Consider the following 14,503-nt stretch of genomic DNA (forward strand, 5'->3'; position numbering starts at 1 on the left):
CACCATAAAAGCAATCCCACAGCTTGTAAGGATGAGAAACAGTGGTGCGGGTGACCCCAAAGCCGTGGTGTCCCCAACAAAACCGGGAGGGAAAATGCCCGCGTCCATCCAGCCTGGCTCGCAGCACAAAGCACACCTGTAGGGCCCTTTTTGGGGTAAAACACCAAATTCTGTTAACGATCACGGCCCCAAAACCCACAGGGATGAGCCCCCCGAGTGCGCAGCTGAGCCCCAGCGGGATGGGGAGGGACGGGCAGGGGGCATTAGGGCAGGGGGAGAGCCCGAGGGGGGAAGGGGGAGGTAAGGGGGGAAAAGGGGGAAAAAGATGTAAAAAAACAATAATAAATGAATAAAAAGAGGGGAAAGGAGGAAAATAAAAAGGGGGGAAGGGGAGAATATAAAAAGGGAGGGGAATAAGAAGGGGGGAATTTAGGAAAGGGGTGAAGGGGGGAATATAAAAAGGGGGGAAATATAAAAAGAGGGGAAAAGGGGAGTCAAAATATAAAAGGGGGGTCAAAATATAAAAAGGGGGAAATAAAAAGTGGGAGAAGAGGGAAAAAATAAAAAGGGGAGAAGGGAAAAAAATAAAAAGCAGGGGAAAAGAGGGAAATTAAAAATGGAGGGAAGAGGGGGAAAAATAAAAATGGGGGAAAAAGGGGAAAAATTAAAAAGGGGGAAAAAGGGGAAAATAAAAAGGAGGGGATAGGTGGGAAAAAGGGATAAAAATTAAAAGGGGGAAAAGGGAGAAAAAAAATAAAAAGGGGGGATATTAAAAGGGCAATGAAAAGAGAAGAAAAATAAAATTGGGAAGGAAAGAGGAGAAAAAATAAAAAGGGAGGAAAAAAATAAAAAAGGGGGGAAGGGGAGAAAAAATTATTAAAAGGGGGGGAAGGAGAAAAAATTATTAAAAGGGGGGAAAGGGGAAAAAATTATTAAAAGGGGGGGAAAAATTATTAAAGGGGGGAAAAGGGGAAAAATTATTAAAAGGGGGGAAAAGGGGAAAAATTATTAAAAGGGGGGGAAAGGGGGAAAATTATTAAAAGGGGGGAAAAGGGGAAAAATTATTAAAAGGGGGGAAAAGGGGAAAAATTATTAAAAGGGGGGAAAAGGGGGAAATATTATTAAAAGGGGGGAAAAGGAAAATGTTAAAAAGGGAGAGTATTAAAAATGGATAATATTAAAAAGAGAGGAAAAATAAGAATATTAAAAAAGGAGGGGAAAGGGTAAAAATAAAAAAGGGGGAAAATAAAAAGGGGGGGAAATTAAAAAGGAGGGAAAAGAAAATATTCAAAACGGGGAGGAAAACGGGGGAAAAAAATTAAAAAAGGGGAGGGAAAAAGGAAGAAAACTAAAAAGGGGAGGGAAAAAGGAAAGAAATAGAAATAGGGGGGGGGAAATACAAGACCATTAGGCGTGAAAAAAAATAAAAGGGGGGGAAATTAACGAGAGGGGGGAGGAAAAAAGGGGGGAAAACTCCAGCGGGGCCCTGAGGTAAACCCGGGGGGGGGGGGGGAGGGCAGGGAACGGGGCCGCGCTCCCGGTGCCCCCCCCCCAGGCTCCGGGCTGAGGCCTTCGAGGGCTCCCCTGAGGTTGTGGGGGGCCTCCCGCAGCCCCCCCCGGTTGTTGTGGGGTGGCCATGTCCCGGTGTCCCCCCCCCAAACACCCCCTAAAAACCACCACAGCGGCGCCTTCACCCCCCCACCCCCCCCCACCCCGAGGCCTAGCGCGGCCTAATGAAAAAAGGCGGCCCCGTGAGGCGAGGAGCGGGGCGTGAGGGGAGGAAAGGGATTTAAAAAAGGGGGGGGGGGAAAGAAGGGGAAAAAAAAGGGGAAAAGGTGTAAGGGGGGGGGTCCGGGATCGGCCGGTGGGGGCCCCCGCGTTGCTGCGGCTGCGCCGGGGCTGGAGGAGCTGGGAGATTGCGCGGTAGGACGCTCACCTCAGAGCGGCTGCGCTGCGGCGGGCCTGCGCCGTGGAAGCCTGCGGCGGGGAGGGAGGGAGGGAAGAGAGGAGAGAGAGAGAGAGAAAAAAAAAAAAAAAAAAAAAAAAAAAAAAAAAAAAAGGGGGGGAGCCCCCCTCGGGGAAGGGGGAGGGGAGGAAGCGGCGGGGCTCGAGCCCTGAGCCGCCGCAATGGCGAGAGGGAGAGGAGGAGGAGGAGGAGGCCGAGGGAGGGAGGGAGGGAGGGGAGGAGGAGGAGGGGGGGGGGGGGGGGGAGAAGGAGAGAAAAAAAAAAAAAAAAAAAAAAAAAAAAAGGTGGGGGGGGTGGGGAGGAGGGAGGGTGGCGTCATGGCGCGGCGCCGCCGCCATGAGGAGGAGGGCGAGGGGTGGAAAAAGAGGGGAGGAAAGGGGGAATTTGGGGAGGGGAAGGGGAGAGGGGGGGGAATATGGGGGATTTGGGGGTGGGGGGGGTGAGGGGGGTGTGGGGAGGGGGGTGTAGGGTGAGGTGGGGGGGGACGGGGGAGGCGCCATCTTGGGGAGGTCGCCCCGCGCCTCAGGGAGGAGGGCGGGAAAGGGCTGAGGGGGAGCCGGGCTCGGTGTTCCCTGTCGTGTTTTGCTGTCAAAAAAAAGTGTGTTTTGCTGTCAAAAAAGCGCGGTTTTGGGGACATTCTGGCTCTCTGCTTCCCCACCTCCACCTCCCTCAAACTCTACTTTCTCAGCCATGTTGCTGAGCTAAGCCGGGTTTCAAAATAACTGGAAATAATGCAAAATGACCCCAAACTGTGCTTTCTAATATGTGAAATCTAATGTTTTCTTGTTGTATCAGGGCTCAGAGACCTGCACTGGGACCGTGGTCTCGTCACAGGAAGGTGTCCGTGTACCAGAGCAACCTGTGGTTTCAGCGGGAGCCTGAAGCGTAAAGGACTTGAAACACAGGAAAAAAAAGGAAAAAGTAGTACAAAAAATGGTACAAAATAGTAAAAATAGATATGTGCGATTTATAGCAGGGAGTCTTAAGGAGGGACTTCAGGCTGATGGACCAAAACTGTCAAATTTAAGACGTGTTCTCCTCAAGTAAAGAATGGTGTGGAAAGTGCAACGTGGATGGATGCTCAAGAGAAAAGTTAATAAAATCTGGTTTACAGCGGCCTGGAAAGCAAAATATTTTCAGTAATGTTCCTTCCTTAAGGATCCTAGATGTACGTTAAGCGCTCCGCTAGAGAGCTGGCAGGTCAAAAATTCAGTAGGCTTTTATTTTACAGCAATCGTGGTTTTATTTTTGTTGCATATACATTTTTTTTTTTAATTTCAGGACGTCAGCCTACCATCTGTGCCTCGTAGAAACCTCTTCCATGGGTATGTCACTGTACTAAAACTGATAATATTTTTCTCATTATGCTAATAGCCACTGCTGGAATTTTACAGCTTCCCTTGGAGCATGCGATACCAATCCCTCTGAAATGGGACGTATCTCACATGCCTACCAGCTCCCAAATTGTATAAACCGATAGCCAAATACAGAAATAACTTCACCCCATAGGCGGAATGAAGCACAGCCACCAATTTTTCCTATTAACAGATGCGATAAAGCAATTGTAAATGTAAAGGCAGGACGTTATGACCGCGCTACAACCCTCTGAAGATGCAAGAGTACGGAAAGCACAGGGCGAAAACCTCTCCGAGACGTGCCCCCGTCCGCAGAGCCAGCCGAGGCAATCGGCATGCGTGTCAGGTCAGCTCGGGATCGAATGTCCACTCTGCAGTCACACTCCACTTGTTGCCTCTGCAGTGCCCCTGCGTTTCTCTGGGAGCTCTGCAGCCACGTGCACGCTCTCACAGTGTGTTTTTTGGGGAAAAAACACCTGTTTTTTGCACCAATGTCAGCTTAGCCCATAGACTGGGTTACTCCGCGTTTGGGGTGCTCTGGATTTCCATCGTTGGTCTTTCATAGGTACAAAAAGTGGATCTGGGCCAAATGATGACTTACACCCATTGCTGAGATGAGTGTAGCTTTTGCTCCAGGGCCGTGGAGGGGTCTTGGTGGGGCCTTGCTGCTCCGTGAAGACAGGGTAATGCCCTGCCAGCGCGGGCAGGCGTAGAGGCAGCTGACACGGACTGTAATAGCTGTGGAATTCCCTTGTGCTAATCAGCAGTTTTGGAACGGGGCCACAAGCACGGAGAGCTGGGCCAGTGCCACCCGAAAGGCCCGGTGTAACCCGCAGTGGGGCTGGAAGGAGGAAGGTCACTTCCCTGGACGTCACAGGAAGGTAGAACCCCATGAGACACCAAAAAACTTCCGTAATGGTAGGATGGCAGAATCCTGGAAGGGCTTCCGGAGGTTCTGGAGTCTCCCCTCTTGGAGGTTTTAAGAACAGGTTGGGCAAATGCTGCTCAGGAATGCTGTAGGTAGAGTTGCTGCTGCCTCAGGGAGAGGGATGGCTGACGGTGACGTCCCAGGGTCCCACCTGGCTGCATATTTCCCTGGCCACACGTTGCGAATTGGTTTGGAGTGGGCAGGTGAAGCCGTGGGCTTGTGGAAGTGCACATCTGCAGGGCAGTGGCTGAGTGTGCTTGGCTGGGCCTGACACGGGCTCATTCCTTCTCCACCCCTCTCAAAAAGCACTCACTTAGGTGAAGAGAGCAGACAGGACCCAAAGCTCTTGACAGCAAATGGTGTGGACGTTGGTTTGGGATGCACCAAAAGGGGCCTCGAGAGGGAATTTTTCCCAGTATGAACAAACTGACTCTGCCTCTTGAAAACTCCACATCAGCACGTGTTTTCCCAGGTTCTCGTGGAGATCCAGCAAAGCCCAGGCTGCCTCGTGTCACAGACCCGTAACCCCACAGGGTGAGGGTTGGCACAAGGCTCACTGCGAGCACAAATGTGCATTTTGTCAGCTGAAGGGTCGGGAGCTTGGCTCGCACCCCGTGGGGATGCCGGGGCTGGTCAGGACACGCCACATCCAGCACAGAGAAGGAGGGGAGGAGGTTAGCTGGGTAAAGGCAAATGATGCGTGGTGGGAAAAGGGAGATCTGGTGACAGGGCAGGGCCAGGAAGGCTTAAATAATCTTCACATCCTCGGTTTGGGGAAAGAAAAGGTGGAATTTATAACGTGGGGATGATGTTAGCAGTCTGCCAGGCAGATGTGGCTGCTCAGGTGCTGTGAGGCTGTGGGAGAGACGTCAGGGACTCGGTATGGGGTGTTTTAGCCATCCTCCTTGCCTTTGGCTGGTGAATTCTGCTCCAGAGCAAAAAAAAACAAACAACAGATGAGTAAGAAGGAAGGATTGCCTAGCAAAGGGTGCATGGGAAAGCGTGAAGGGACAGGGAGTGCCTGTGGCGGTGCACTGGGTGGCTTGGAAGTAGCAGCATACTAGAGAAGAAAAAATAAGATGGACGTACGTAGAGAGAAAAAATAAGATGGATTTTAGGGATCAGGGAGATGATGTTTTTGTTAGGGGGTGAGACACGTGCCCCTGCTAGCATGCTTAGCACAGCTCACAGCCCAGCTCAATCCAAAACATCGCTCCCATCAGCTGAGCCCATGTGGGGAGGAAGGAGATGATTTCTCCAAAAAGTGCTTTGGAGACACAGGGATAGCTTTAGGACTTGCTGAACACACCAACCTGCTTGTATCATGACAGCAGACCTCACAGTGCCCGAGAGCCTGATATCTCACTGGGTTTGCACAGGAAGGTTGGGCTGTGGCGTGCTGGAGATGAAGGAGCTGCACGTGGTTGTGCAGCGGAAGACGAGCTCCTGGCAGCAGCTCTGTTCTGAGTCTGCTTCCTACAAAATGTCCTCGCTGCCTCGGAGTTAACAAATCTGCTGCTGCCTGCTGGCACTTTCTAGCTGCCTGTGCTTGGAAGGAGGAAACCCAGCCACTGAGCGCCTTGTATCATCGGGAGAGAAAAAGCAGATCCATCTTTCTTCTTGCCCGTGGAGTTTTCGTGCATCTCAAGCCCACGGAAGAGAAAAGCAATTGATTCACCCACGGTGCTGACAACAAACACCCTGATGACTTAGTGGTTTTGTAACCGAGCAGTTTTTAAACGTTCACAGTGCAGACTGAGGAGGAAAACTACAGACACAGCTGCGTGGCTTCTTCCTTTCCTCTCTTTTTCAGGTTAAAAAAAAAAAAAAAAAAAGGATGCATCCATTGCTTTCCTTTAACCTGAGTCTTTGCAGCAGTGGTTGTTCAGTAATGTGCAATAAAACAGATTCGCACGGCTCATAAAGAGCCAAGCTCATTTTCATTACCCCGGGGAGAACATTGATAGGGCAATGTGTTAGTTGTAAGTAGCCTTGATGGGGCTCTGGATGCCACAGCTTCTCTGCAGCCAGATGAGGCCAAAGCCGAGTGATTTTGGGGAAGATTCCTCTGAAGAAAAGCTCTGTTAAGGCTCCTAGCCACCAAAATCCACACGGGTCTAGTCACTCTGGAAAGCTTCTACTGGTAGGGTAGCGGGTTCCTGCAACATCACCCACACAAATTCCTGGTCTTTCACCTGAATATCCCCTCTGCAGTTTAGCTCTTCACACCTGGATCTTCAGCTTCGTGCTGCTGTACCAATGACACTCAGATATTTCCAGCTTTTTTTCTCTCCTCCTGCTCCAAAGTAGTTCGGTGAAGTTCTGCGTACACCAATCTCTCCGTTTTTCTGCACAGAGCGTGAGCAGCATCAGAACTCCACTGACAGATCACGATGGGTAAGAGTGAAGAGTCTGAAGAGAACGTGACCAGCCCTGCCCGCTACTAGAGGGAGGCCAGCTCTTCAGGCTTTTTATTACTTATTTGTTTTTTTGTTTTTTTTCCCAGATTGTCAGTTCTTCCATGAAAAAGACACATCCAGAGCTTTTTTCTCTATTTCAGGCCAAGTTCCCCAGTAACCATCTCAAGACCAGAGCTTCCAGTGTGGCCCCTCTGGGCTGTTTTGCTGTACCCCTGGCTGTACGGCTTACCCTTTTTTACAGCTCTTTGGCATCACCACGCAGAGCCAGCTCATAATTTCACCTGTGAAAAACCCCAGCATGGAAAGCAATCAGGCAGTCAGCAGTTAGTCTCTCCAGATGTGCTTTCTTGGGTGGTAATAAATGATTTTAGGACTCTACTGCATAATTTTTTGAAATTCTGTTGAAATACTCGCCTGGACCAGCAGTGCTCCGGGGCGGCCTCAAGCCTCAGACCATTTCCAGCATCTTCCTCAGATCGTTACCAGCGGGGAAGGGTTAGAGCAGGAGGGATCTGTGCTATGGACTCTTGAGACCTCGATTCTCTCAGCAGCAGAGAAAAGGATTGCATGGTGTGAGGATCTAGAAGGTAACCCAGGCTGGGGCCTCTGATTCTGCAACAAAACAGGGTCCCAACGTGCAGCAACACAAACGTTGTATGACTGGTCCTGGGGACAGCAGCTTTACTTCTCGTGGTTCCTCTTTCGCAGCATCCAGGAACCAAAAGCAGCCTGGATTTCGGTCGTGCCTTGCAGCAACCTGCCTTTTCACTTCTCCCAACTAGTGATTAATTGTTTCTATTCTGCCAGTGCCCGGAGTATTTGGAAATAAAAGCCAGTAATGCTGGCTGAGCGCCACGCTCTCATCTCCATGAAGCAGCAGGAATAGTAACAACTATCGAGAGAGACTGGCACGTCGGAACCCACTTATGTATTATGTATAGCCTCTCGGTGCCTTTTCCTCGCAGCTAAGCACCAAACTGCAGTCGATCTTACAGCAGAAATAGTTAACGGAGAGACAAAGATGAGGCACTAAAAAAGGAAGAGAGGCGCTGGGAACTTTGCTGGCAGGAAGCCTTTTCTCTCCCATCCCCACATGCTGCCTGGGGCTTCTTTTTAAATGAATTGATAAAGATTGTCTTTTAATCATTTTTTAGGACAGGGGTGGCCTGGTTGTGACTCGTGTATCAATGTCTGTGCTAAAGCTTGTCCTGCACCAGCGCTGTGCTGATGCTGGAGCCCCTGAGAGCCCAGTCCCCAGCTGGGGGACAGAGCCACCAAGGTGGCTGGGGCCAGCATGACTGTGGTGAGCTTGGAGGCAGGATGGGATCTCGTTAGACCACTGACATCTTCCTGATGCTGGCTGTGGCATACGGTGCTTCCAAATAACCTGCTGCTCTGATGCCTTTCGTACAGGGCTGCAACCTGCTCTCTGTGAGATGTTCCTCAGGTCCCATGTGCTTCTCTCAGCGAAATAAATTCCCCAAACGGTCGCTGCAGGCTGATTACCCCGAGCTGGACGTGTATGATTTTCTTTTCTTCGTTACTCGAGGCGATTTTGCCTAAAGTGCGTAGCAGGCAGGGTGATTTCCCCTGGCTGGGCTAGCTGTCTGAACACAATTCCACTCGGTTATTAATAGCAGGAGCAAGCAGGGCTGAGTTTACAACTGTGCAGGAGTGATAAGCTCAAGACGACGGCACTTCCTCTCCGAGGATCTGTCTTTGCTCGACTCCTCCGCGTCTGAGATGCTGCCATCCCCGAGTCAGGAGGTGTTTTTGTGCTCAGAGCAGGGATGCCCACAAGGCGCAGGCCAGGTGGGTTCCTTTTAATGGAAGGCTAGACTGCATCTCTGACATGATTTTACCCTCTTCTTTCAAGCTGATAGAATCGCTGATGTTCTTGAGGTTTTTTGACACTTGTTTTTATGGCCTTCAGCCCAAATTCCTTCAGGTCTCCAAGCCGTGGCCATGTTGGTTTCCCTGCAATCTTCATTTTGTAAAGAACCTACATTTCTCTATCCACACTAAACCTCACTTTGCTTTTTCAGTAGACTCTTAAGCATCGCAGGGAGTGGGATCTATCTCACTAGATGTGGGTTCCTGTATCTAAACAGGACTCCCTGGGCTGCTGTAAGTCTCTGCACAGAGTCAGAGGAATCACATCCCGAGCTCCTCTTACCGTATGAACTAAATAACCTAGATGACTAGTCCAAACTTAGCTGCAGATATTCAGATTTAGGGGAGATTAATCCCATGAGTCTGTTTTTTGACTCCCATATAGCAACACGTGAGGAGAAAAGCTGCAGTCGGAGGTGCTAATTGTCACCCTGTGCTGATGAAGCAGTAGCATTGGGAAGCACCGAGGAAAACGCAAATAACAGGTTTAAAAAATGTGACACTGGAATGAGAGGCAAAAAGCAGTACACCTTTTTGTTGTAAGGAGCTGAAACGAAGGAATTTAAAGGGAAGGGAGATGTAGCAATCCTCACGTCACAAAAGAGTGCTGTGAAGATGATGACCGGTGGGTTGTGACTACTGGTGGGCTCAGGACGAGCGCAGCCCTGCCACGTGTAGGTGTGGGAATGGTCCTGAGCTGTGTGGGTGACCCTGGGTACTCGCTCTTACAGCCCTGCTAACACTCCAGTTCTACAATTCAGCAATTTCCTTAATTCCCTGACAATTAGGAAGCATTTGGAGAAGCGCTGAGCAACTCCTCGCAGACACCCCGAGGAGGTCGCAAGTCTGAAATCTCACAAACTATTAAAAGGAATTCTGTCTCCTCTTCCAAGGCAGCACCAGTGCCAGACCTTATAAGAGCTGTCAAAGCATTGCGACAGGCCCGAACTGTGGGTCCGGGGAAGGACAGCAAAGTATCAACAGCCACTGTAGGAGCTTGAAATGCTTCGGATTTATTCTGCTACCTGCTTGCTGGTGATGGCAACAGAAAGGATGGAAGCTGCGTGCATAAGACCACGGAGAAGTATAAAGAATCAAGGCACCTCACTTCTAAGAAAGCAGAGCTTGGACAGTTCCCAAAGGGCAAGCTGTAATTACCAGGTACTCCCAAAATAGATCTTTTCAGAAGGCACAAAAATTCCTGGATTAAATATCTCAGGAGCTTTCACAACTATTTCTGGTGACATCGCTGACATGAGTTAGACACCACAGAAAGCTCAAGGGTTTTTACTGGAATGAAGCAAAGAGCCTCACACTTAGAAAGCTCTAACATACCCCAGCAAAAAGCATCTGTTTAGGCACTGCTTACCTTGAAGATCTGAAGTACGAGGTACAATTACAAAATTAAGGTCACTGAGAGGCAATACTATCAACAGCATTAGTAGACACAGTGATTTCATGCGGGCTGGCATTTTGTTCCTTTCATTTCTCCAAGCATCAGACTGTTGCCAACAAGCAGATTGTAAGTCACGTCAGAAGCTTTAAGCCAACCGTAACTCTCTTTCTGAAGCTCTCGCACAAAGCAACTCATGGCAAGATTCTCTTTCCTTAGAAAGGTCACGCTAAGAAAGACAGGAACATGACATCAGTCATCTACACCACTTGTGATCCAGTCTTCACTTCGGCTGTCTCAAGGGCTGAATAAAATCTGTGTACAGCCCAGTGAAACTCTACAGATAACCCCAGCAGGTCCTTCCCCTTCTCTGATGAGAAAATCCATCTTACGCATAGAAAGCTTTCCCACTTGCTCCTCCACAACAATCTGTAGCGAAGGATACATTAAATCAAGCGAGGGAAGCCCCCAGAATCCTCAAACAACACACAACAGGAATTCTCGCCATACGTAAGCGTTACAGTTTCAAGAAGATTGGCCAACCTTGGTAACATTTTGAACAGCCATTGAAAGAAACCCATAGAAGCTATCACAGAAAGGTTTTGTGTAAACAAGAAGGGCCCCAGCTCATTCCTGGAATGCAGGGAGCACTCCGAACAGCTGTAACTGTGTATTCAACATGCAAGTGCTACATCTCGCAGCATCTGATAGCGCTACATCCATCGGATCCAACAGAGATTTGGGCAGAGTTATTCTGCAAACACTTTTTTTTTTTTTTTCAGACCAAGAAAGGTAAAGAAATTAATGGAGAGCTTTTGTTTTGTTTTGTTTTGAGGAATGAAATACTTCAGCAAATGAGCTGTTTGCCCTGAATGTGAAAAAGAACTGTTACTTTCTGGTCCAGACGTGATTATGTCCCATATGTCTGCTCAGGCAGAGATATACCTGTGCTACAGACATGCAAAGCGAGGTGAGGCGACCCGTATTTAAAGCCTTATGTTTAAAACTCACAAAAACAAACAAGCAAAAGCCAGCTGCGGTAATTATTGTAACTAATTGCTTACAGCTTTAATGCAAGCATCAGTTTTGTAGCTTGTGATTTAACATCTCAGATTGCATGGAGAACTCTTCCCCAGTTGGCTCTTTTTCCTTCCCAGAACAGGCTCTTCCTACTACTTGATGTAGATAAAGTACCCCCAAGAGATGCGTGACCTATTTGAGCCACCCTGAATAAGACTTTTTTGAATTTAAATGTAATTTTCAACTCTCAGTAAGCGGCATTAAGTATTTTTGCTTTCTTCTTGTTATCCAGGTACTCCATTCTACCTACAAGCATTAAAAAGGGCTTCCTTTCAGCTTGTAGGAGCACTTGGCCTATCACCTGCAGTTTCAGCTATTAAAAATATTCTGACATTCAGCAGTAATTAGAGGTGAATTTTTAAAGTATTTGGTTCAAGCATTTTCACCAAAGAGCGACCTGCTCCATTCACGACATACAATCACCGCCATCCCAAGGAAGCCATTGTAGCCATGTGCTGCATGAAGCATTTTCCTCATTTTTCTTACCCATTTCTCTCTTTTAGTGCCAATTACAGCTAGAAGACAACCGGGAGGCACGCTGACACGAAGCTGTTTTTTGCATAAAAAAAGATTTCACACTCAGTTTATTCTAGCTTAGTCCTGAATATATCAGACTGAAAAAGTAAATAAAAAGAAAGCCCCTTTGGTTATGTTTCTCCTGTAGTCATATCGCACTAACCTAGAAGGAACACTGCCAGCTTAAAGGACTGAATTTACTTTAAAAGAATAACAAAATTATGTGCAGCCTAAACCAAAAAAAAAAAAAAAAAAGAGAAAAAAGCTATTTTCTCCCCCAGATTCTGTCATGACTAATCTATGGGCTGAGGCTCTCAGGGGTGGCAAAACCTCATAAACTTCCTCTAAGGGGGTCATCAAAAACATCTCCAAGAAGCAGGACTCCTGAATTCATGGAATAGCTCCAGGAAACTACCGGTGACTGGGTAGCACTAGGATGCAACAAAAACATCTCAGCATCTGGAATGGAAGGCCTCAATAATCAGCAGAGTCACCTCTGCAACTTCTCACCTTTTGTTCCTTCCAGTCTTTTGTGCTACAATTACTAGCAAAAGGAAAAAAAAAAAGGCAGAAGCTTTTTCTCAACATAAGGTGAGAGGCTTAGAAAAAAAGACATTAAAATTCAATGACATTTTTGGTTTATAAGGAATGTCTGAAGTGGCAGTGGGAAACCAGAAAAATGGGCAAATGAGACAGGAGTTAACCTACCAAAAACGTTATTTTATTTATTTCTGCTGACACTATTCAGTGCCAACATCTAATATATATATATATATATATATATATATATATATATGACAAAAGTTTTGTTTTGTTTAGTTTTGTTTTTAAATTCACCATAGTAACCTTTTCATTATGGAGATAGCATTTATGACCAAAAAGTCCTCACTGTCCTCCCCTGAAGTTGGGAAATAACAGCCAGGGCATATCCAAAAGTGAGACAAAAGGGTGCATGCCACTTCTTGAGCCTTTCTTATCTGTCCTAAAGATCCACCTGCTTTTCTTAATGTGAGAGTAACAGGCTAGGAAATACCAGGCAACATGGAAGCATCGACTGAGGGATGTTCTAATACCAAGTGTGGTGAATCACCCCCTTTTTTTTTTAACTGCTATATAAATAGCCATCACTCTGCACAACAACAGTCCTGTGGCCCTCCTTCCCTCCCCGTCCCCCACCCACAAACACGTACGTCAGCACCCGGTGTATTTTTAACAGCCTGGTTTCGGTGTACAACTTCCTCCAGGAAACGTTAACCTCGCACACTTAAAGCAGCACGCTGTGCGACTGCTGAGTAACAGCAGCACGAAGGAAGCCCGACTTCCAGAAAAAAATGCCTTTCTGCAAGCTGATGCACGCAATGCTGCGAAGTTCCCTCGCACCGTGCCCCTAAAGCAAAGGGTCTCTCCAGCATCCAGCTTCCCCTCAAAAGATTCTCTGGGGATTTGAGCAGAATTGGCTTCATTCGCCTTAAACTCAGCTTATAAACTCTGCACCCCGGCGGGAAGAAAAGCCTGCCACAGAATCGAGCTCTTACACACTGTGATAGGACAGAAGTATCTGTGTCATCCAGCAGCAACAGACTGCCTGGGAAGTCACGTCCACTTGAGCCAGACTGCCCCTTAGAAGCTGGCAGCAGTCTGCAGCACTCTGAAGCAGCGTATTCAAGCAGAGGATCGACGCATTTGAAGTCCAGACTTTTCTTTGGAGGTGTCTGTTGGCCTTCGTTAACCAACAGGGAGCCTGAATCGCATGCAAAATTGAGATGGATCCAGGCGGGAGAGAGGTAAAAGGGAAAAAAAAGGAAGAAAAAGCGTTTATTTTTGAGCTTGGGACGGTTGGAAGGGTTTTCCGTCTGTTGCCAAAGAAATGAATAGCAACTTTTCAGAAATACTGGAAAGCGGAGTCTTTGTCCTTTGCACTTCGCTGGTCACCATCTGCTGTGCTCAACTGCACCACACAAAAAGCAGATCTTTTTGTTTTTAAAGAGAAAACCTATAATGATATTTCACTGTTTGTCCCAGTCATTTCTGCAAAGTAAAACTTTGATCCAGAGTCTTGATATCATCGTAGCTCCAGTCTGTGATGGCTGTAAAAGAGGCTTTGCTTGCTTGCAGCAGTCGTAGCAGATCAGAGCCCTCTCAAGCGGCGTGCTGCCTGCCGCCCTGCTCAAGTGCCAGCTGCTTCAGAGGAACCCGCGCACGGTGCTGTTGTGGAGGAAGTTGCCCAGAAGGAAGTTGTTTTCCTAAACACCTGCCCTGCGTGGAATTGCTGTTAAATCGGGCTCTTCATCTTGGCAAGAGCTCATACTCTATTCAGATTCTCCTCCTGCAAACTGACCAGAAGCAGAGAAACACTGAGAGCGGGGCGCTGACTGCCCCATATTAACGAGTTCCTGCCTTGGTGTGTGGAAACACCCTTCCCTTAAAGTTCTGTGTAGCAAGAGGGAACAATTTGATTTATTTTTAACCAATTAGCTTGAGATGCTAAGTACAGAGGGAACAAATTTTGGTCCTCTCTCGCCTTGGAACACTAGGAGGAAATTGTAGCAAGTAGATGCTGTGACCAGACTTCCTGGTGGGTGATGGGGAAGCAAGAATATGAGTAAACACTGAGGAAGACACATCTATGCACAGAGCAAACTGCAAACCACATCTCTGACTCAGCAGAACATACCAACTACAGGCTAATTGGCAAGGAAACAGGATCCCCACCATGATTTTCTTGACATTTAGATGAAAGAAATTTGGTGGAGCACTGCAGTAGCCTATATAGTGGCAGCAGCTGGCCTGCAAGCACCACCACAAAACTATGATTTCATCAAGATCTCTTCATGGAGGGAAAAGTTTTAAGCTGGAGAAATAGCATAAGGCTTTACAGGCCTTTGCTATTCAGCCCCAAGAAACCAACTGCAGTGCTGGTGTGACACTTCCTGCACGCCTCACAGTGCTGCT

At 47.8% G+C, this 14,503-nt stretch overlaps 1 protein-coding gene and 1 long non-coding RNA gene across 6 annotated transcripts in view; one reads left to right on the plus strand and one right to left on the minus strand.

Annotated features, from left to right (window-relative positions):
- Positions 1–2,090, minus strand: part of NRF1 (nuclear respiratory factor 1) — a 50,844-nt gene extending 48,754 nt beyond the window's left edge. Inside the window, exon 1 of the mRNA XM_068670191.1 lies at positions 1,937–2,090. The gene's annotated coding sequence lies outside the window, so the exon portion shown is untranslated. The remainder of the gene's footprint in view (positions 1–1,936) is intronic.
- A 179-nt stretch (positions 2,091–2,269) lies between these two features.
- On the plus strand, positions 2,270–8,180 carry LOC137849983 (uncharacterized). Of its 5 annotated transcripts, none has more exons than XR_011092213.1 (3): positions 2,369–3,291; positions 3,515–6,646; positions 6,756–8,180. It is a non-coding gene; the product is annotated as an uncharacterized lncRNA (long non-coding RNA). The 5 variants fall into 5 exon arrangements; XR_011092214.1 differs by having other exon boundaries at positions 6,810–8,180; XR_011092212.1 differs by having other exon boundaries at positions 2,372–3,134; positions 3,248–3,291; positions 3,515–8,180.
- The last annotated feature ends 6,323 nt before the right edge of the window (positions 8,181–14,503 follow it).

The sequence above is a fragment of the Anas acuta genome, chromosome 1 (genome assembly GCF_963932015.1).
Source record: "Anas acuta chromosome 1, bAnaAcu1.1, whole genome shotgun sequence".
NCBI classification, from domain to species: domain Eukaryota; kingdom Metazoa; phylum Chordata; class Aves; order Anseriformes; family Anatidae; genus Anas; species Anas acuta.